The sequence below is a fragment of the Gymnodraco acuticeps genome, unplaced genomic scaffold (genome assembly GCF_902827175.1).
Source record: "Gymnodraco acuticeps unplaced genomic scaffold, fGymAcu1.1, whole genome shotgun sequence".
Taxonomy (NCBI): domain Eukaryota; kingdom Metazoa; phylum Chordata; class Actinopteri; order Perciformes; family Bathydraconidae; genus Gymnodraco; species Gymnodraco acuticeps.
In genome coordinates this window covers 1152351-1175484 of record NW_022992232.1, presented here as the reverse complement: position 1 = coordinate 1175484, position 23134 = coordinate 1152351, and the positions used below count along the sequence as shown (strand labels likewise).

The following is a 23134-nucleotide window of genomic DNA, read 5'->3' as shown; positions in this document are numbered from 1 at the left end:
GTGTTTCAGCAAATTCAGATGATAAATACAACTTTGAAGCTTGTAACGGCATAATTACAAGCGGAGAACGGAGTAACTTGACGTCACAGCAGGCACAACAACAGCCGGTGTTTCTCGTGAGTGTTTTTCCCGGGAAACAAACACAATACACACAAACGCAAAATTACACAAACACACACACGTATACACACACACACACTCGTGAGCTTCTCCCAGACCAATAATCCAAACGAAAATATTTTCCCTCCATACTATTTTGATCATTTGCTCCGCTAATCAATCAGATCGATGGATTCCAGAGATTTTTCTCAAAAATGATGACTCCGAAACAGTCAGTGGGCACCACTTAACAGCCAATCAGAATGAGAATATGTTTCACATGTGACTTATTCAAATTGCGAGTGATTGAGTGACAGATGAAGGTTGTTTAGGAGAAAATGTCGGAGAAGAAAAAGTTTGAGAGTGGCGCTCGGAAAAGGAAATTGTTGAGGGAAAAGGAGTTTCGAGACAAGCAGCTATCACAAAACATGCCGAAGCTTACAGGTTATTTTAAACCTGTAGGCCAGGATGAGGAGGAAGGACAGATGAGTTCTGTACCGAGCGGCCGCGGTGCTGGCCGCGGGGCCTCGGAGCCAAGTAGGCCGTCTGGTTCTGATAGCGATGGAGTAGCAGGAGAGGAAAAACAGACAGGAGGGACATTATCTGTTGGAGGAGATGGGAGGACGACGAGGACTTGCTACGTGGAGAGGAGCCAACGGCAACCGGACAGATACATGAGGGAGGCCCGACACGTCACTCATCTGGAGGAGAGGACCAGGCGCGCGTAGAGCAGAGTGGAGAAGTGCGATCACAGAGCCTGCCGAGGCTATAAATGACTTTGATTTGATGTTTAAATAGGGGGCCTACAAAAACTATCAGCCCCAGGGCCTGATGGCAGGTTAAGGCGGGCTTTAGTATAAGGTGGAGTCAGTAGCCTCAGTGGCATAATGACAGAGTGCACTTTCTTGCTCACATTAACAGCTTCTTCTTGATAGATAAAAGTCCCAAATAATGGCTTCTGTGATGGAGTAAAATCAGGATAACAAATTGGCCCTTTGTGATAACAACCCCCCTGCGAGCTTCCCGGGCGTGAGAGATAGACGGACAGCTTTGAGGAGAGGCAGGTCTGCAGCAGCGTTGCACCAGGGAAAAAGCTCCTTGCCCTACAGAAGGATGGATAGTGCAGATTTGTAATGGTTCCTCTGCTTTTGACAAAGTAACCTAACCTGCAACTTTCATCCTCATTGGCTGAGTGAAAGGGCATTGGCAGAGGAGTAGGCCTGAGATAAGTGAGGTCTGTCTCGGGCTGGAACGTTATAAATTGCAGCTACCTCAATCATGTGCAGGAGACAAGCGAGCTGTCTCCCGTGACAACCTCCTTTTAACTTGACATGCAAAAAAACAAATTGATACAAGGCGGAGAAGGAGGAATTGAACAGAAAAAGGGCTGAGCTTATGTGGGAGGTGATGTCCTCCTCCGCAACTTGTTTAACATTGCATAATGATGGATTTTAATAATAAATTAAAATACCAAACACGCTTCTTAAAGTAAATAAAAAAGTTGGGCTGCAGGACAGTGTCCAACATTTGTTAATTAAAACTCTTTGGATTGGCCTAATTTTTCCAAATGTAGAAGTGATATTTCTGCTCAGTGTTTAGGAAATATACAATCATAATACACTTTACAGTTAAGGTTAAATAATGGGGTTCTTATTATTCTTATTTGCTTTTTTGGTAGATACCTTGAGATGAAGATCACCACCTAACTGCAGTCTGAAAAACACAACAATATATACAAACATGAAATAAAATAAAACAGAAAGAAAGGAAAGGGAACTATTTAACAATCTGCTGTTTATTAAGAAATATATTACTCCTCTTTGCACCTCATCTGCATTATTCGTAGTATCTCCTTCTGGTCCAGTCTGTCTTACCCTTTGTTGAAAATAGAGTTTTTTAGTCCATATGAAGGGGCCTCATTCTGCTTTTTGGGCTTTTTCCTTTCCTGTAGTGTGTTATTTAGGTTTTCTGCAAAGGCTAAAAAGGTTCCCTCCAGAGGGAGTTTCTGTTCCACACACTCCCCCCCTGCCTGAAACGCCTCTATTGGACTCCTTAATATAACGTAACATAATGACATCACTATGTAACACTAACACTTCGATTGGCTAAGGCTCCAACACATTACACATGATATGCTAAGGGAATGGACATTCCCGACATATCTCCAACCAGCTGACTAGCTAACCAATCAGAGCAGACTGGGCTCTGGTTTCAAAAGAGGTGCTGCAGCACAGGCATTATGAGAAAAATAAAGAGCTTTTTGAACATTAAAGCATGGAGACATGTCACGGTAAAAGCACAACAGACAAATATGAACCTGAAAATTAGCATTATATATACTCTTTAAAATGTGACCTTTCCCAATAGAAACAGTCAGATTCAACCTTAGCCCTCTCCACCATCCAAGATGACTAGAACCGTGATCCAATGAAGATGCAGTTAAATAACAACAGCAATGAAAATCTATCAAGGGAAGATATATCGGTATATCATATGACACCACCATATGGATCCACAACAATACTTTGATCCATTATTACATTTTGCTTGTCAAGGTTTGAGCGTCTCTAAAACTTGTGTTTCCAGCCCCCCGCAAAATCAATTCTGCCCATTAAACGAGTGAAAACTGACATGCAATATCATTATGACTGTGAATGATATCAGACCTTTTAATAACAGTTAAGCAGTTTCAACAGTTTTTCTATTGTCTCTGTAAAAAAGGAACTTCCTATAAAAGTTGGAATTTGTTGAGCACCTTAAACTAAATGCCATCAGCCACAGTAGGTGGTAGTAGCGGCAGCAGCTATCTTAAAGCCTTGGAAAATAAGACAAAAACAATCTGCTTTAGACGATTCTATAAATGTTCGTAAACCAACCCTTTCATTTTTTTGGCCATTAGGCCTTTCCTTTGTGTGGGCGTGTACCGACTGCAATTGATTGACTTCTCATTAAATCTTTCGTTTGTGTTTTAGCACATACAACAGCAGTGCCTCTTATTGATCAGCTTGTCATCCATTACTGCAGGTCAGTACCATTAATTGACACTTTCTCTGTTGCTAAGTGCTGAAAATGGGGAGTTTTCTTCAGTTACAGGTCATATAAAAGAGATTACGCAACCTCAGCTGTGAGTTTTAAGTGGGTGTTGCTATGGACAAGCACAGTGCTTTGTTGATCAAAGTCACTCTGAAATAGCGGAGAGATATTTGACAGAGGAGTTGTGTTTGGGAGATACATATTTCCCTTTAACCCACTCTCCTACACCGAGTCTGTTCTCGCTGTGGAAAAGCCTTCGACTTCTTGTTTTGACCATACGCACAACACACATCTCTTGTTATTGTAAACCCAAAGCCAGGCATTAGCTATTTGGCAAAGTCTCAGACAAGGGTATTAATCACATGAGTACAGTTCACTGAACTCTGCTTTGAAATATGAGACTCATTTCTCCTTCCTGGATAATCAACTGAGGGTGGGGGAAAAAATCAGATATTCCACCTTGAAATGCTTCATAACTTGCTTGCGGGATTTTCAACTTGTCATACTTGATTTTACTAGATTGAAATGAAACTAATTAAATAAAAAATGTCATTCTGCAGCAGAGCTTCTCTTAAAACATGCACACTACACACTACATGACAACAATTCCATGAATAACATCGAAATGAAAGCTCATATTAATTGAAATCTAGTTTTGGCACTTTTAGAGGTGAAAGCAGATTGAAAGTTTAGGTCTGAACACTCATTCCGCCAATTTGTACGGACACTATAATTTGTACGGACACTATAATTTACATTTTTTTACTATGTTCAATCTGAATTTACTTTAAAATAAAAAACATCTATATTGATTCCAGTGGCGGGCCGTGCATTTCACACCTAGGCCTTCAGTGATGTCCGACACAGTCCTACCTGAATTATTGTTTGTGGACAGGTGGTAATGCAAGTCTGTGTTGTTCTCAGCAAGCAAAGAAAGAAGCTCCACGTAGTTTCCTCTGTTTCTGGACTCGGCGCTTTCATCATGTCCCCTAAATGAAAGTTCCTGTTTACCCAAAAACAGGACACAATCAATCAGTCTTTTCAATATTTCCCTATTCTTGTTCACCCTTTCGTTGTGTAGCTCCGTTTCCCGTCGCACTTGTTCGTTGAGCTGTAGATCCACTCGGGTGTCCCCAAAGGTTTTCAAAAGCACCATTGCTTGTAAGTGCCCAGCCGTGCTTTGGTGTCTCGTTGCTGCCTTGGTTAGACAACTCAAGTTTGCAAATCCAGTGTGGCTCCAAACACCAAATCGATCATTTGCAAATAGCAGGCATTCCCAGCAGTACAATTTGCAGTGCCTCTCGGAGGCTGTGAGCCAGGGGTACCGCTCGTAGTTAGTGATTTGAAAGTGGCGGACAAACCCTTTCCCCCGCTGTGATAGGCTCGCTAGCGTCGGGGTTGGCCGTTCTCTTCTCACAATGTCTAGCTTTTCTTGAAAAGTTCGTCTTGAAAATGGCGTTGTAATTATATCTGCGACCAAATCGATCTCTTCTCCTTCAGCCATTGTGGGTTGAAAAAAAACAGCTTGTAGAAATCTACACAAATTAGCTCGTTCAGTTTGCTAGCTCTACATAGCTCTGCCTCTCAATAGTGCGTATCCAATCAAAAGACGTGCACGTGCTGACGTCATCGTACGCCTGCTAGCTGGCCCGTTGTCGCCAACTCAAAATCTGATTGGTTAACGCCACAGTTTTGTTTCCGTTCACTTTAAGCTACAGGCGCCCGCACTGTTGATTCTGAAGGCCTAAGGGCAGATTTCTTGGACCCTGGCAACACATTATGGCTGAAATATGATTGGATAAAAGCTCTAACATAAAGGCCAGCCCTCCAAATCTTGTTCTGAGGCTGGAAGCAGCGCAACCAAGAGGAAAGCTATGAAATGAAAATAATAGACTATGGGGAATAATTTAATACATATTTGTGGAAAAAATATATCAAAATTAAATTTATATTCTGATGATGTTTAGGACAGCAGAGAAGGCCTTGCTGGCCCTGACGGCCCACCACTGATTGATTCTGACTTTTCTACATCCAACTCACAGGTTTATCATTGCTTTGAGAAAAAAGATTATTAATTTAACCCTTTTAGAAGGGAAGATATAGTCATTTGTTCTGGGAATGTCATTTTCGAGCCTGAGACCATGGAAAACAGGCTCGGGGCTTAACAGGTTAAAGATCAAATGCAAAGGTTTTTTTATAATTGCCAGTAAAATTGAAATCATATAGCTACAACACTATCTAAGATATTGCAGTATTAAAATCGGAGATAATATGCGTCTGGCAATGCGCAATATTTATTTTGTTCAACCCCCAACACCAAGTCCGACGATTTATTTTCTCAGCCGCTCCTCCGCAAGATGGCGTCGCGTGACGTCACAGTGGCCAAACAAACAAACCTTGGCTTATCGCTCACAGCTGCTTCCGCCGATAGTACAACTTAGTTTCATTATCATGTCTGATTCTGAGTAGACTATAGACTAAAAGCTTTAGGAATCCAAACTATAACATATAATAAGTACCCTGTATCAAGATTGATGCAAAACAAGTGACGTTTGACCTTTTTAGAGAGGTTTAGAAAAATAAAGTCCAGGCGGACTCACCACTGGGTAATTTGGGAACCATCACAACCAAACACAATGCTAACAGTGAGACTCTGAATTAGCCCCGAGCGAAAAATGCTAACCTATTACTGCACCGAAATCACTCCTAGCTCCCTTATTACTTATCCTCGCTCCACATCCAACACATTATTTATGATCGTAAAGACACAGAATCTAACGGTGCCCACCTCTATAAGCACCCACTCGGCTGAAAGAAATGAAAGCATGGCGGAGGGCTTTTTTGATGCATAGGCCTAATGAAGTGGTTAGAAGAATGTTGGGTTTTCTAAGTGCTCACAGTCACTTTTAATTGCGCAGGGGGCATTTTTAATTGGGCCAGGAGGAATAATAGTGGATTTAATCCCTATCATAATGCATATTGTTCACACTTTTCCGTTATGAGTGGAGGAGCGATGAATGAGCTGCAGATAAACTACAATGCTAACAGTGAATTAGCCCCGAGCGAAAAATGCTAACCTATTACTGCACCGAAATCACTCCTAGCGCCCTTATTACTTATCCTAGCTCCACATCCAACACATTGTTTATGATCGTAAAGACACAGAATCTAACGGTGCCCACCTCTATAAGCAATAAAACTGCAATTCCGTTATCTGCGTTATCTGCTGTGCTCCGTGCGCTTTGAAATCTAATCAAAAGTTGTTTACCTCAATTATTTGGCGTTTCTGCATCGCCCGGCTCTTTCGTTCTTTCAGTGGTTTCTTGTGCTGAAATATGGAGGGGACGGCTCCGGGTTTCAGCCTCCGACGTGCTATTAATGCTTCTCCACCAACAGACTTCATGATAACAGGATCAACGTCGTATGCATCACACGCGAAGTGGTCAGAACAGAACTTGCTCCATTTTGTCGGTTGCCATCCAACACGATTCACTAAAAAAATCCATTTTTTGCAGATGATTTGGTCTTTGGGAAATGCATGTAAAACTCTCCCAGATCCCGCACCGTTCGTACAACAAAAAGCACAACAATAACCCATGTTAATTCAGTTTTCTTTTCGAAAAACATGTGACCGAGACTGCCGAGTCGGGATATTTGGTCCAGAGACTGTTTGGCCACTATTACGTCATGCGCGCGGAGGCTGCTGGGAATTACATGTCAGAAATTCAGACGGCTTTGGGTCGAGTTTTGGATCAATACAAATATTTTTTTTGGGTGTATTATCTCGATTTAAATAAAATAAAAAATACAGGCAGTCTTAAAAACAACATTTCTATAAAAATGTAGCATATTTGGAAGCTTTGCATTTGATCTTTAACAACTTGACAAAACATTTGCAGGGTTTACTAAAGCGCTGCATAAATAAAATGCTGCAAATAAGTTAGCTGATAAAAAACGCTGCAATAAACTCAAAACACAAAGGTAAAGGGGATATTCAAAAAGTGATGCACACAGCTGAGAGCAGAGCATATGTTGATGTTCAGGGATTTGAAAGTTGTCACTGTCACAGGAAACTTACCGAAAAATGTGCATTTTTATTGCACTAGTTGTTAAGTTGTTTGGATGTCATTTTTTTATTTGCAAATATTTTGAAACTGCAGCGAGTTTCTCAAAATGGAAATCTTTTGGGACATTGCAACATTTTTGCACCAGTCGGCCACCAAACATTTGGATCGCTCTACCCAAACTATTTTCTTCCAAAATGATATACAGTAATGTGCTTTGTTGTCAGTGGCGAACCGTGTCCATCACAACTGGACCTTCTGTAGACACACACACCCCCCGCCGCCGCCGCCCCCCCATTATAATGTCCGTCTTTTCACTGAATTGTCGTCTTGAAAAGGGTAGCCTACTCACAACAATTCCGCAACAACTTCATCTTCACCTGTTGCACTTGTCATTTCAACGTTAAAAACAATAAAACGGCATGAATTGCTTCATCGCATTCTAGATCCTCTGTCTCGAGCCAGTTAACTAGCAGGCCTTCTAGAATACCCTGGAGCCGAGGGAAACTCTGAAAGAATACGCCCATTGGCTACAAATCAATATATGATTGGTTGATCAAACTGTCAGTCCAAACGTACGCTCTCATTCAGTGCAACGGCCAGGGCATTCGATCAAGGATGTAGAATACCTTGGTTGAAGGATATTCTACCCAGAGACCCAGAACGAGATCTGATTGGTTGCTTTCTTTTCTAACACAAAACCACTGAAATGCGTAGTGCATGGTCCGAGAAGGACAAACAAATCAACGTAACACTGTAATATTACAGATCAACAACACGGATACGATTCTCATTTATTCATTTTATATACATTTTATTACATTTTATTTATATAATTAAATCGATTTTTTGTTTGTTTTATCTGAGTGTTCCAGGGTATTCTCTGAATACCTTGAAGGCCCTGACGGTTCGCCACTGTTTGTTGTATATAAAACAACAAAGCACATTACTTGTGTGTGCTATGTGTTATAATAACCCAAAACCCTACATTTGTATTAAGAAAAGTATTTCTTGGAGTATTATTTGGCACATCAAATGAGAAAACACATCATCAAAACAGATAGTGTCAGGGTTATTGGTATTTATTTCTTATTTGTTTATTCTTTGTAAGTTTCACACATTATTTTAATACCGCATATACAAAAGGATACACTTGTCAGGTGCTGAGTTTTAACAAAATAACACCTTGTCGGGCACACACTATTGTTAAAGGACAACTTTGCAGCTAAACATCCAGTATCCAGTATCATCCTCATGAGCTCTCACTGTGTCAGCCACTTCTAAAAATCATTGGAGAGCAAATATTACACAACCTTATGTCACAGAGATATGTACTCTGTGAACTGAACTCTTGTTCTGGTTGAAGCAGAAAGTGAGTTACTAAGTAACGCACTTTCGTTACTAAGTAACTCACTTTCGTTACTAAGTAACTCGTTACTAAGTAACTCACTTTCTCCGGCTCTTCTGTGGTTTTATTCCTCACATGAAGAGGCAATTCACCCACAATTAGCTTGCTAGGAGGGGGGAATAGTTATCTTTATGATGAGTTCTCGATCTGGATTATGTTGTAGTGACCCCAACCCTGGGACTGCATGTCGTAGACTGGTAACCCCTCAATCACAGCTAACATTTATTTTCTGTGTTTTTAAAATTATGGACATAGTGATGTAGGCAGGATTTAAAACTGAGAAATCATCTTCTTGTACTACTTGTTTCCGAAATAACTCTCATAAATTAGTGCAAGCATACATGAGATCGATGATGATGGTTAGGTTCCTCCCTTTACAATTTCAGTTGGGAAATCAAAAAATAAACTAGGAAGTTTTAAATGATGATGTTCTTCTATCAACCATTGATGCATAGATATAAAGGATTGAGATAATAAGGCAGCTTAGAGCCCATGTCCACATTTTATTTTTCTTGCAAATAACTGCCTCGAGCCAGTGTCGTATGACATATTAGTTTAGGCCACTTCAAGTTTATTATTTGTTTGTGCCACTATATATTTGTTTGACAGTTTTTTATATTATGAGCATCAATCGGAAGATGCTTGCTTTCAAAGTGTGTATGAATGGGCTTGTCATCGCTCAGTCTGACAACGGTATAGCAAGGAGTTTTATGGGGATTAAAGGAAAAACTGAACGGCAGCAACAGTCTGGCTGATCTTCTACAACAAGGGGCCTTTTCTCCAATTTCTACAGTGACATCACCAGCGATTTTCTGAAAAGTATCTTAATGTATACCATTAAGGTATACTATTGATGTGTTTTCAGAGATGGCAAAAGTAAACACGTCCTTTACTCAAGTAGAAGTACAGATACTCGTGTTTTGTTAATACTCTGATAAAAGTAGAAGTACTGACTAAACTTCTTTACTCAAGTAAAAGTAAAGGAGTATGGGCTTCGAAATGTACTTCAGTAGAAAGTACCCATAACTAGCAGCTGTTTTAAAGAGTACCTGACCTCCCTTTATATTAATAGAACAATAATGTCATTGTTAGCTAATGAATGTTTCCATGCTGAACAACGGCAACATGACAACGTTTCCATTGGTCCCTCTTCTTTAGAGAAGACCAGGAAATTATGGATGTTCAAATCAATAGGCACGCAATGACTCTAAATAATAATGACCACGCCACCAAACGCACATTCAAACTAAAGGAACCAGCCTGTTTGGAAAATGTAAGAAGTAGAAACTACTGGTATGTCTGTTAAAAATGTAAGAAGTAAAAGATCATCAGAAAAATAAGTAGCGGAGTAAAGTACTGATAGGAGTAAAGTACTGATACAAGAAGAATGTATTTAAGTACAGTAACAAAGTATTGGTACTCCACTACTTCCCACCTCTGGGTATCCTATTGGTGCGTTTTTTAAATAACTAAGATTTACCAAAAGCATCCATCAACAAATGAATCACTACCCCAAATACAGAGGGTAAGTCAGTGTCAACATGCTCTAAAAGTTTGGAAAATCCCAATTAGTGGGAGAGTCTTGAGGAAGAATAAAAATGACTATTCATGAAGGCGGTCAGATGTTAGAGGTCAAAGTGGTTCCTTGATGGTTGGGCGTCCTCGCGCTGAGCAAAGCCCCCTCTGTCACCTCCTCTGCTGCTCTCCTCAAACAACGCTCTGCATTCAACCCTTTCAGCAGAAGCTGTGCCCTTCCTAGCAACACTCTGATGTTTAATTCATTCCCGGACACCTGGGTGACACTCATAACAACAACAGAGAGCGGGGGGGAGTGAGAGGGAAAGGAATTAGAAGGAACTAAATGTTTGCTTTGTATTTTCTGTCGCTGGATGTGAAATGAATGGAGGGCCTTAAACAAGACTGAGGAGACTTAAGACATTTGAGAGGGAACATCAGGGGACATGAGGCTGTGAAGACAAACAAAGGCTGTTTCCTTCTGTTTGGTTTGCCTTCAGGAGTGGATGGGGGTGGTGAAGATGTTGCTGGACACCTTGGTGTGCTCCCACTTAATCAGAGGTTGATTAAGCACACTTTCAGAGGCATGGATTAGGGGGCTCCCCTCGGACTCCTCTAAATTGGTCGGAAGGAAAGGAAGGCAGAGTGTTGAGCGCTGATGAGGGAACTTTTGATGTGTCAGTCAGAGAATCTGGCATGGTTTGCTTTTATTGACCTTCCCATCCTTGATTTGTGACGGATCCCCTGGTGCTCGGGTAGGTGTGAAGGTGCTTAAGACGTGGGGTGAGGTTAAAGGAGATTCAGCTTTTTAAGAATTTCCAAATTCTGCTGATCCAGTAAAGCTGCCACAAGCACTCCTGCGATTCATAACAAAGAAGGGCATTGAGATACGCAGCCTGGAAGTTTTTTTTTATTGAAGATTATACATCTGTCATTTTTGCTTTATTTGACAACAATAGGAAAAGACATGTGGCGGGGGTCCTGGGGCAGAATCAAATCCATGTTGCACCTACACAGTGTGCATCTCTGCCAGGGAGTCTTGATCTCGTCTGCTTACTTCCGTTATTTCCCATCAGTCTTTCATTGAAGTCTAAACAGTAGATTTTACCCATATCTTATACCCATCTTTAATGGATTCAACAAATATTGAGCTCTAAAAATACCTTCCCCCCCTGTATGGACCGTGCATGCCGTTTATGGATTTATGGTTAATAATAGTCTGATGCTTTTTCCTGCTGTCAGACCGGTTTGTAACCCCTTCACAGAAGGAATGGCATTATTCATGTTGCTACGGTGGCACCTCTATTAATGTAATGAGTCAGGCTGTTAATGTGATCCCGCTTTAGACACAAAGGGGATCTCTCAACCTGAGCTCCTGCCTCAGACAGGAGACCTCTGTGCCCTACATAACAACGATGGGACGTGTCATCGCTGATTTATTTTGCCCTTGAACCTCCTAGTGATAGGACCTTGGGGGATAGCCTTTTAAAAGAAAGCGCTCAGAGATGAAATGAATGCTCTGTTCCAAACTATTGAAAGACATGCACTACAGCTGAATGCTTTTAGAGGGAGTGCGGTAATCTAAAATGTGCTACTTCTCACTCATAGCACAGCTCAGGGATGGGCTCATCAGATAGCCAGAGATGAATCTGACTTGACCTGTGAGAGGCAGGCGCTGCCTCCTGCATTGCCGGCCATGAGGGGAATTTGCAATGGATTCCACATAGATAGAAATCAATTCAAATTCAGCCGAGGCAATATAGCTCGATAAGGCATTGCTACACCTATACTCACACATTTCATAATGAATAGATAAGGATTAATGTAATTTCTAACTGTCAGCACCTGCCAGATGACATGTCATGGATGAGCTTATCATTGTGCCACGATTTTATTTACAACCCAGAACATAAACAGCCGCTTCATTCACCGTCTTATCTGCAAACATGACTCCATGCAGGTGCACCTCACACGTGCCTTATTAACTCAGTCCACTTTCCCATGTAATTAATGTCTGCATACAATGCAGCTAATATCCACTATGTAACCTGTGAAGACACACAATAATTATGTGACGGTTTGAGTGACAGAGATCAGGAAAGCTAATGGAGTAGGCCTGTCCTCGGCCTCATCAGGGGGGGCTTCAGTGTTGGTCCAGGTTAATAGGCATCCTCCAGGGAGGGATTATCTGGAGATACAAAAAAGTAAAGAGGAGGGCATTTTAATTCAGTATAATAATATGATATACCTGATACATCTTTTATAATCTCATTGTCGCGGGCCACTTGCAAGTTCTTCGTCCAAGGTATTATAAAGTCCCATAAGCAGACATTAAAAAAAGGAAACACTAAGATCCTGTGAAAGTACACTTTATTTGAGTTGGACACTTTGTAGTACCATCCAGAAATAACCAGCCATCTGTTTCCTGCTTTTGCACGAGCCAAGCACTGAGCTAGAACATTATCAAACTGACTTAGGCTTGAGTGAGGAACGGAGGAGGAGGAGGAGGGAGGAGGAGGAGGAAGGAGGAGGAGGAGGAGGAGGAGGAGGAGGAGAAGAAGAAAAAAAGTGCTGTGTGGTACTGTAACCAGGGGCGGATCTACGGGGGGGCAAGGGGGGGCAGCTGCCCCCCCCCCACGGTAGAGCCTTGCCCCCCCAGCTGCCCCCCTAACTTTTGTTTCCCTAAAACTGTACTAAAACAAACCTACACTATTTCCACAAGCTTCTCAAGCAACAAAACAAGCATTACATTAGTTAAAAGTGAATCATTTTAAATATCATTTTAGGCCCGTTAAAAACGCAGCTACGGCCCTGCATTAAACTGCGGAGCGGCGTTCACACAGCCCGCGGCTCAGACCGCTGCAGAGAGGGAGTGAGCTGTCCCAGCACCTATGGATCAGCTTCCCCTTGGAGCATTTCCCTTTCCACTAGTTTTGTTTTTACTAAGGACAAGAGCTTGAAACTAAATATTAATAAAACGCTTTAGTTTGAATCGATAGCGTTTAACAGACGGGCGCTGTTTGGGGCGTTACGTTACAAAATACTACGCAGACAGCGTTAGCTGGGAGATCGATCACTTTGCTAAACTACGCGGTAGCCTACTATTAAATCCACGTAAACTACACATCACAGCCATGAGGCCAGATCAATGAAACCAGGATACATCCTTTACCGTAAAAACTGGATCCAAACACAGCTGCCTGTGTGCGCTTGATCAATACTTTCTGATGTTATATGTATGATATGCTACATATTAGCTAGGTTACATGGCCCTAACGTGTAAAGTTATACAAGCATTTGTACCAGTGCTTTTCACAAGTAGACTCTTGCAGGCCAGAGTATAGGAGTGATTCAACAACAACAAAAAGACATATGAGAAGTGATCAGGACGAACAGAAAGAGGAAAAGGAAAAGAGAGATGAAGAGACCAGGAGGGTCAGAGCAGGAGGAAGAGGAGGAGATGAAGAGACCAGGAGGGTCAGAGCAGGAGGAAGAGGAGGAGATGAAGACATTAGTGAAGAAGAATAAATATATGTGAGGAATAAAGATGAAGTATCAGAAAGAGGGACAGAGGCAGGGATCAGGAGGCAGATGAAACTCCAGCTGGACCACATGGTATGTTCTTATTCTCCTTACATATTCCATTACAGCAGCACAATCTAGCAGCTCTTAGTATTGACAAATATTGATTGAAATGTGTTGCTGCACAGGTCACCTGTAGCTCTCTGAAGAGATGGGTGATGTCATTTGTGTACTTAATTATAATTAAGTACTTACAGTATGCAGAATTCTGAGTATTCTCTGAATCGGGTGCCTTTTGGGTCTTTATATCTTTGAAAAATGAAACCAAAATGTTTGGTCATAACATCTGGTAGTGGACTACTTACATTTTCCCACCTCAGGCACAAAATATAAATAATTACTAGGAATTTCCTTGAAAAAATGTAACAGGGTTGAAGTTTTTGACAAAAAGTAGGCATGAGACCTTGTTTAGCTAAGATATGGCACCACATGGAAGTCAAGGACATTACACAATTGTAATATTTTGCAAAACTATTGTTTATTTTTGTAATAAACAATTATTTACTATTATTAATTCATACAATATAGTTGAAATGTTGAGCTTGTCAATCTTAATCTGAAAATACAAAAACTGAAATATAGGTAAGAGAAGAAACTGACACTTTTGTGATGTAATTCCCTCAATGCAGATCACACATGGACTGATCCATTATTTTAATAGGAGGGTATGGTATGGCGTGACGGGGTTGAAACAAACTGAGGGACAATATTGCAATTTCATAGATAATTCAAGTCTTTTTTCAGAATAGATTTTTGATCAGTTAAAGTTGACAAGCATATGATTATATTAGCAGCAACATTTTGGGATAATTGGCCATTTTGATTTGTTTAATATTAAATTAATATGTAATAATGCTTAGTGAGGACATGCAAATATGTCTGTCTAAGACAACCAATTTTTCTGTCTGTCTAAAACAAAATATATATTTAATTTTACATTGTAATGCAAAACAACCTGTTCCATTAATTCATTGCTTTAAAATACATTTTGTAGTTTCCTTTCATTTAAAATGGTTGAGGTAAGCTTGGGGGACTCAAAGGGCACCCGATTGTTTGTCTGAACACCTTGTTTCTCTTGTGCATTAAGAACACTTGTGTTAGGGCATGCATTAACAATAAATAGGAGTATAAAATACCACGTACTGTCCGCCATCCTATGCCACCCTGGCATAATAATAATAATAATAATAATTTCAATTTATATAGCGCCTTTCACGAAACCCAAGGACGCTTTACAATGGGAAGTAACAAAACAAAAAGTAATAATAAAGATACATAGGCTGAAGAAAACAAAAACAGGAACAGGTTGCTTGTATATTAGTTGAGGCCAAAGGCCTGAGTGAACAGGCATGACCTCTTGCCTCCCCTTTGCCCCCCCATGTAAAATGTTCTAGAACCGCCACTGACTGTAACTGAAGATATTGTTGAACCAAGGTGTCTGGATCCTGAAAGTCGGACTTTTAAAAGAGGAATGCCATTTGTAGTAGAGTGGACCTGTGATCGATTGGGATGTAAAGTGGCTTGGCTGTACCTCTGTGTGTCAATAGTTTCACCTTCTCCCTCAACCCTGTGACAGCTCTTGGTACTGAATCTCAGTCGGTGAACACCTGTGAAACTGACTTTATTTACTTAATCTGCTCTAATTCCTCTAATCACACATTAATAAAAAGGACAGATACAAGACCTGGGGATATTAAAGGGTACATATCATACTTATTTTCAGTTTCATACTGGTATTTTGGGTTTCTACTAGAACATGGTTGCACGCTTAAATGTTCAAAAAACACGTTTAACTTTTTTTTCTTTTCTCTAAATAAATCTGTATTCAACATCTGTCTAAAATGCTCTGTTTTAGGGCGGGTCTCTTTAAGTCTTCCTCCCAAAAATGCCCGGTTTGCTCTTATTTGCTGGCGAGAAAAACTGCTAAGGTAGTTCTCAAGTCGTGGTATAGAGGTACCCAGATGTGGAGGTTGGGGCAAATATTATTATGAGCCTGTGTGTGACATAGGAAGGAGATCCAATCCTGAATGGCTGGTTGAATCCGATGTTTTGTGTCTGAGGAAGCTTACACAAACTGACTTTATTTCACAGTTTGTAGGTTGGTAGGCACTCTAAATACTTAAATGACCGCACACAAACAGATACAAAGTGAGTTTTTCTTGTTGTCCCCTTTAAAGGTTGAATTGACAACAAATTAGAATGCGCTTCACAGCACCATAGATTGAGACAAGGATTTAATTGGCTCCATATCAGGGTTAGATAGCACCGTTGTTGACTTTTGATGAGAAAAAAATAAAAGAACAAGGTGACTTGATATTGTGGTGATAAGCAAAAATCCCAACTCGATCACATCGATACGTTTCTCGAGTGCACGTAGGTGACTCACCTTGTAACCAATGACAGTGGCCGCAGTGGCTCGCCGGCAGATACACATCAGTGTTTCTCTGGTGAGCGTGCATTGTCATACATTTATTGCTGTGTGTGCAGGGTCTGTTTTCCTTGCGATCGTTCCCGTTTTTCTTGACATACTGTTGACTTAGAGGTCAAGCTGCACAGAGGCATACATTTCTGGAGCGTTGATGTTGTCTAATTCACAGCATGTCACACAGCAGCTCTTCAAAAATAAAGGTCACCTCTGAACAACGCTTTATGGCTTCATGTCTGTTTTATAGGCAGATTCACCACTGCTCATTATCACAATCTGAATCACCTTTGTGAGTTCTCTACCTTCACACAAAACTTTGTTTCAAAGGGACGCAAACTGCGTGCTCCTGGGAATTCAGTGTATTCAGAGGTTAAAATACACATTCAAACTAGGTATGAGCTATTCTACATAGTCTGAATGAATGGGCTCTCATTTACAGTAGCCTCTTTTTCAGTTGATTATATTTACACAGTGTATGGGTAAACTACAATAGTATAATGGTTCTTTAGAGATAACTACAATGTATTCGTATAGGAAATATCATTCTCATGATCAAATGTAAAAAAATGCCTGAAATGACTATTTGTATCAGATCTATGAACATTAGCATTGTAACATTTAACATTGTTAAAGGAGAATATAACATGAATGCATTGCAAGTTGGATTTTTTGTTTACTCAACTGGCTAAAGTAATGGTTCAAAGAAAAAAGCAAGAAATCCTTGTGCAGACTGCCCAGAGTGGTGGATGGAGAACACACGGAGGAGTATGTTTTAATTAAAGTGTACATAACATCAACAAGCAGTTCAGACTGCGTTTGTTGAGGTTGTGAAAACACAGCTTTATTCAAAAAGAAAAAGAAAAAAACACAGAAATAGACATAGAAGGAAAATATCCTATTCCCTAAATCATGGTAACACCCCTCTGTATTCTGCTCAAATGGTACCGTCTAGTGATGTGTCGGTCGTGATATGGTCGGTGTTTACATTAGCATCGCTAACACTCAGAGCTAACCTGTACTGGAGAGCATGTGTGTAAATAAACAGGAAATAAAAAGGAACTCACCTTGCGGCAAGAGAGAAAGCCTTTGAGCTCCATACTGTTTCAGAAAAAATCCTTGATAATCCATGATATGGCGTTTCATCACGGCAGTATTTAGTTTAGACAGTAGCTGCCGGGTCCCGCATGAGCTCAGCCCCCTCCTTTTTTATTTTTTTATCAATTATTTTTATTTTTTAAAGCTTTATACCCAAAATCAGCACTTTTGAAAAGGAAGTGAAATAGAGGGATATGAGGCATGGCTAGAATGGGTGATCTGTTTGACATTTTGAGCAAAACACTTCATAGACATGTTTTTTATATATTTTTATATATCTGAGACCTATGCTATTGCCTAAAAATAGCATGATAGGTGACCTTTAAGTAATACAAGACAGAATGATATGATGATCTCCGTGCTCCGTGCATGCATGCACTGACATGTAATATCCAACAATTAGAGACTGTTGGATGCTGCTGTTTTGAGCATTGCAGTACATTTATTTTTATTATGTTTTTTTATGATTAGAGACGGTTGGATTCTGCTGTTTTGTTTATTTATTTTCACTATGTTATTTATTTATGATTATCTTTAGGCTCAGCAACGATTTGATGTCAGCTGTTGATGTCTTTTTTTCTATAGTTAATACTGAAATAGAGCCCTGCTGTTTTGTTAGGGCTTTTTCTTTAAATACAATTTAAAAATGTCGATACAGTAGCCCCTTTTTTTAAATGTCTATGCGTAAATTGTTATAGGCTCGGTGTTGCTATCTGCTTTGTGTAGCGTGGTTCTACAAGCAAGTGAGTGCTGATTGGGTGGTATCAGAGAGTTACAAGGGTCTGTAAATGCAATGAAAACAATTGGCCACAGCAAATCATTTATATGTAATATGTAATTTTTACTTTTAAATACTTCAGTACAAAGGATGTATTGAATAATTTAAGTGATATATGTGTACACATATAAATCATTAGTCAAAACAGGGCTACATTTGATTGAATTATAAAAGGTATGTGGTAAACTGAAGAGCCGTTTGGGAGCCGATAGAAGGAAAACACAAACACTCATCACAGAGGTCACAATATCAGTCGATCCAGCAGAGCAATAGCCTATAGGCAAAACACAGAAGATCAACAAAAGGTTTGACATAAAATGAACTTACGAAAGCTGAAGTAGATGGTCAACTTCATTCATTTTCTTTCCGTTTTACTGATTTGAATCGCTATAAGCTGCTCTCTCTCATCTCCTCTTCTCATCTAAACTTTTCGCGGCACACTTACAGCCAATCAGCTCTCTGAATTATGAGATGACGTTTGGTGGGTCTGGCAGCACAGTGTCCCTATGGTGATCATTTTTTTGCCGCACACATAGAAAAATACTCTGAGCATGCGCAGTGTAGTTTTACAGTACACGTTCATTTCTACAGCAGAGAGAGGGGCTGTAGACACTAATTAGAAGAACGCAGACTAAAACAGCAATGTACAGACAAATCAGATGACTAAACATAATCTTAAAATATATGTTATTTGCATATTTTGGGAATTATTATTTGCATTACTTTCTGCCAACACTTGGTGGGGCTGCAGAAACTAGGTGGGCCCCACCTGCCCCTAATGATGAGTCACCACTGATTACATTACATGTCACTTGTTAGACGCTTTTATCCAAAGCGACTTACATACATTCAATACTGTGGGCAATCCCCACAGGAGCAATTTGGGGTGAACTGTCTTGTCCAAGGACACAGCGGAATGTTGACTGCAGCGGGATTCGAACCAGTGCCCCCGTGATCCGAAGATCAGCGCACTAACACTGAGCCACAACCTCCCTATATATACACATACATATATATATATATATATATATATTAGAATACACTATACATTTGCCAAACTACTACAACTAAAATATAAACAAATGGAAACAACACTGAAGTAGGTTTTTCTTTTATTAATTGAGGACACATTGGTATTAACCCTCTAAAACAGATCAAGTACTTCCTCCTTTTCTTTGGAGCAGGTGGCCCTGAACAACTCATTTGTATACAACCCGCTGTTAATATGTGAATAGGGTTATTTTGTACACTAGTCAGAGCTTGTTCCTTTGAAGACTGGTTGACATATAAAGCTAATGTGTGGTGCTTAAATCCAGCTTTTGGAGTTTCAGTCAGCCTTTAATGTTTTGATTCACAGAGCACTTAATCTATATTTGACATTCAGCTGTCCAAAGTGTCTACCACCTTTTTGGAGCTACTGTACATGTTGATTACGGGTTGAGCCCTGTGTGAGGAGACATTATGTCTCTTTGTCTAAGCTTGTTATCTTCGTGTCCCACAGTTTGCTTCACTCGTTCCAAAAAGCCCCTTTATGTGTCTTTAGTTGCGATCATATTAGTCTCCATGGAAACTCCTTTTTACCAATACTTTATTGGAGCCAAATGACCCTGTACTCTTATTTAGCTTCTTGCTGCTTTGTGTGGAAGTGTTTTCGTTGTGGAGATTAAATGTTCAAAGGCAAATTGAAGTCCTGCTGGTTTTATTGCTCGGATATTGAACAAGCGTATGTGGGAAATACCAATGCGTGGTACGGTAATTCTTCATTTAAAAAACAGATTATGATATATTTATTTGCTTCTTAGGTGCACACATCAATTTGGCACTGCACAATTGTATCCAGTAGAAACAGGGTGTTGACTGTATTTTTCGGTACCAAAGGATTACTACTGGCCTTTTTTTATACGCAGAACAGAACATCAACATCAAATTAGCGTTTTGCCTTGAAAATAATGATACTGGTTGTTTTCCTGTAACCATATTTTGTTTTCCCGTGGTCCAAACTGCTTTTTGTATTGAGCGCTAGCTGTTTCGGGATTCCCTCTTGAATATTTACGCTCTTAATCTCTCCAAAAATGTCCACAGATAATTGCTTGAAGGCAGCGCCCAGGAAGGTCAGCCAAGAATCCCGCTGTAGGTGCCAAAGTGAAATCTACAGGACTACAATTACTTGGACAGACTGAGGCGGTGGAGCAAAGTGAATGACAGGTAGGAAATAATTCATATGAATCACCTGCTGTATTATGAATAACCACCTGCTGAGAGGACAGAGCACGGTCAGTTATCCTCACAATTGGTTCTGAATAGCCCGTTTTGTCATGTGTTGGTAATTGCCTTAATTCTCTTGATAATATAGTGAAATTAACCTCCGAGAACATTTCTTCCATATGGCATTTATGAGACAAGGTTGAAGTTGACATGCCAGCAGTCACACAATTATATTTAGATAATTTCACTCCGCCGCTATTTGGCTAACTCGTTTAATGTCGACACTTTAGTCCTTCTCGCTGCCGCTCACAATTCATAATCTTCACTTTACCAAAACATACAGTGTTGTATCCTACAGGAAAGGCGTTCCTTAAGAAATTCAGGATCACTCACATCTATTTTCTATTTGGGGTACATCTGACCTTGTAGTGAACAGACATAAAAGGCTGTCAGTCAAACCATCACTCCGTCTTTGTTTCTTTGTGGTTGTCATTCTCCAGAGGAGTCAAACAGCCCCTGACTTAAATCTAGTGATTCTATGCTCCTGGCAAAATGCTTCTCTGTCCTTCCTTCTACCGAACTCAGCGAACGCCTCGGGGTAAGATGGAAAGAAGGTGAACAAAATAAGTTTTAGAACAGCGTTCGGTAGGTTACTGAATAAAATCAAAGCCAGTACAGTACATAGTTAAATGGTTCAGGTTTTTCAATTGAATCACTCTACCAGCTTAAGAGTGACCTTTGAAATACTTTTACTTTTACTCTCAAACCTTAGGAACAAAGGATGAAGCAAAGATGAGCTGACATACTTCCCGTTAAAGTCATGTTTTTTTTATTTGTTTCGAAAAAAGGTTCAAACATATTTGTGGAAAATGGCATTGATGCCTCTGAATGGGCGTTTCCAATAGCAACAGTTGACTTACAACTAAGGGCCGGTGTTGCTAAGAAACATGCTGTGGTGCACCTCCAACTGGTTGTCAAACCCTATATGTCTTATTTGCCGTTTCCACTAGACATTCCTTGGGTTTCATGTTATATACTGCTGCATTTGCTCCAAATTAGACAATAGAACTAGCTAGCATATGGTATGTTTCTGTGCAAGAGGCGGCAGTGGCTCAGTCTGTATGGGACTTGGTCTTGGAACCGAAGGGTCGCCGGTTCACCTCCCGATCGGACCAAAAAAAATCATATGGAGTGAGCTGCTAGCTGGAGAGGTGCCAGTTCACCTCCAAGGCCACTGCCGAGGTGCCCTTGAGCAAGGCACCTAACCTCGATCTGCTCCCTTGGCGCCGGGTACCTGGCAGTCTCTCTAATCTGCCACTTCTCCTATCTGCATGTGGTTGTGTGTGTGTATATCCTCTGTGTTTGTGCATGTATATCCTCCCCTGTGTGTGTAATGTGTGTAAACACAACAGAGTGGGGACAGACATGTCCCTGTAAGGGATTAATAAAGTGTTTCTTCTTCTTCTTCTTCTTCTTCTTCTTCTTCTTCTTCTTCTTCTTCTTCTTCTTCTTCTTCTTCTTCTTCTTCTTCTTCTTCTTCTTCTTCTTCTTCTTCTTCTTCTTCTTCTTCTTCTTCTTCTTCTTCTTCAATGATGGCACTCAGAAAAGGTGTGTTATTCTCTTTATGTTCAGCATAATATGATGAAAGGTTGCAGGTGTTTGTTTCTTTAATAAAAACATGTTCAGCTGTCCGGCCTTCATGCCTACACTGTAACAAATGTTCCTGTCAAATAACAGTAAAGTGCTGGCAGCACAGACTCCTGTACTTTACTGTAATACTACAGTACTCATACCGTGAAATGACTTTACAGCCTCTTACTGTGTAAACATAAAATACAGTATACTGCTGTATTGTTTCAATTAACAGTAAAATACTGGCAGCAGAGACGCCAGCAATATACTGAAATTCTACAGTATTCATACTGTTGAACAATTTCAGTTTATTACTGTAAAATATGTAATAATTCACAGTAACATTCTGGTTAGGGGGTTGTCAGTAGATTACTTGATTGACAATACAACAACTCAATTTAGCATTTGAGAATATCTAAAAAGTCATTATTAATTAATCAACATAAAATATGTATTGTTCTGTGGGTTACAGACATCTGCTTAAAATATTCATTATTATGAACATTATGCAAAATAAGCAATAAACAATTTGGAAAGGATTTAATGCAAACACACTTTTATTTAAAAAGGCAGTGTCAACATAAATACCGCTACTGTAAAAAAAAAAAACATCAGTAAGAACATTTTGAACAAATGCATTATAAGCAACATTTAGAAAACAAACTGTACTATTACAACATTTTTAAATGTGCATTAAGACCATTACAAAAAATATACATCAGTAAGAACATTTTTTAAATTTGCATTAACACCATTTTAAAAATATACATCAGTAAGAACATTTACAAAATATGCAGCAATAGCTAAATGTGGGGCTTGTGCTTTGCCTCTTGAAATAGTCCTGTGAGGTAGGTGCATGCTTCACTTCAGGAAGATTCTGGATGGGTGCGGACAGTCCTGATAGAAAGAGGAATCTTCTGGTTCAGGTAGAGATGACCAACACCTTGCTGGTCCTTGTTCCTCTCCTTACCAGTGTTGCCACTGTAAAACAGCAACAAACTAAATAATTAATCAAAAATAACTCTAGAATTGGGAATGTACTATAACAATGCTTATAAAGCTGGTAATACCAAAGTGTCTTGTGACATAATGTGGCAACGTCAGTCTGTCAAAACAACACATGGAGTGAGAGAGTGAGAGACGAGAGAGAGCTCACTGAACTACAGTATATGAAGTCCCATTCAAAGTCAAGGAGGTTCTTTAGTAGTGTGGATACGTGTGTGTTGACTGTGGCAGACTTCTTCTGGACGATCACAGCCGTCTTCTTGGAGACAACCTTGCCCCGGATGGCCTTTGTT

The 23134-nt window shown here is 40.1% G+C and overlaps 1 protein-coding gene across 9 annotated transcripts in view; it reads left to right on the top strand.

The window, feature by feature from the left end:
• LOC117539835 (RNA binding protein fox-1 homolog 3-like) overlaps nucleotides 1-23134 on the top strand; it is a 440361-nt gene that overhangs the window by 37701 nt on the left and 379526 nt on the right. For all 9 annotated transcript variants that reach the window (XM_034206182.1, XM_034206177.1, XM_034206181.1 and 6 more), the window contains exon 2: nucleotides 20082-20204. The gene's annotated coding sequence lies outside the window, so the exon portion shown is untranslated. The remainder of the gene's footprint in view (nucleotides 1-20081; nucleotides 20205-23134) is intronic.